Source organism: Priapulus caudatus, unplaced genomic scaffold (assembly GCF_000485595.1).
Source record: "Priapulus caudatus unplaced genomic scaffold, Priapulus_caudatus-5.0.1 Scaffold359, whole genome shotgun sequence".
In the NCBI taxonomy this organism is placed as follows: domain Eukaryota; kingdom Metazoa; phylum Priapulida; class Priapulimorpha; order Priapulimorphida; family Priapulidae; genus Priapulus; species Priapulus caudatus.
The window spans coordinates 252655-253648 of record NW_014577420.1 but is presented as its reverse complement, the minus strand read 5'-3'; the positions used below and the strand labels follow the sequence as shown (position 1 = coordinate 253648).

Below are 994 nucleotides of genomic sequence, written 5' to 3'. Positions count from 1 at the left end.
AACATTTGGCTACGGTCTACGATAACTCGAGAACCGTTTGACCCACATGTTTCAAATTGCATACAGTTGTTACTCCTATGGGAGGGATTTGAACGTCCTATTTTTGAGCACGCCAGTCGACCTACTTTCGAGCCACGCTCACCTTTTGGCAAAAATGAAAATGGCAAAAAACCATTCGATTTTGTTAAATTTACCTACCTACCTACCTAATCATACCTACGTGTAATATTGTGTTTTAGATTCTTCGTTACAGTAATTTGACTGGAATATTTTATTGCTTTTATTTGCGCGATAATCGAAAACCAAAATGGTGGTCTATTTTATGAGGGGAGCAGTGCAAGTGTTAATGACGTTATAACCAGTCGTGTCATATCTCAAAACTCGCAGGACCTATGTCTGTGGTAGTTATAGGACCCAATGTAGTGCACACTGCAGCAACAATGACAAACCATAACGTTTAGAATTGTAGAAAAGCCTAAACTTTATTTCAAATGAGCTGCTGCAAACGCAGTTCACGCACGCGCTAATGTCCGGCGACAACCGCAATGACAAAAATATTTTGAATCGTTTCATATTTCGAGCAACATTAACCCACAACATTTCATAAATAACCAGTCACAGCCGTAGATGTTTTCATCGGCACGTGATAAAAAACATCTTGTAATTAAATTGAGCTGCTCAGTTGTCAAATTTGGTTTTATAAGATCTGGGGTGTTTATTGCACAAGGCTGCATCCTTAGAACAATAATTCGAAATCAGTGGTAAGCTACTGTAAAGTTCAAATCTGCCATCAACTTTTGACTTCTCGAGTCACTGACCCAACGCTAGTCGTTAATGCCTACAGTGTGTTTTGGCTTACTGATATAAACAATTAACATTTCTACAGACAACAGTAGTGTGTACAAAAAATTTAAATAGGGGAAAAGTTTCCCATGTGGTGAAAGGGGAGTGGTTTCGGTCTCTACAAAAAAATTAATGTTATATTATTTATTTA

At 37.8% G+C, this 994-nt stretch overlaps 1 protein-coding gene across 1 annotated transcript in view; it reads right to left on the bottom strand.

Annotated features, from left to right (window-relative positions):
- Nucleotides 1-456: 456 nt before the first annotated feature.
- The window catches only part of LOC106809495 (acyl-coenzyme A thioesterase 9, mitochondrial-like), a 9712-nt gene continuing 9174 nt past the window's right edge, over nucleotides 457-994 (bottom strand). Inside the window, exon 10 of the mRNA XM_014812583.1 lies at nucleotides 457-994. This exon is cut by the window's right edge and continues 295 nt beyond it. The gene's annotated coding sequence lies outside the window, so the exon portion shown is untranslated.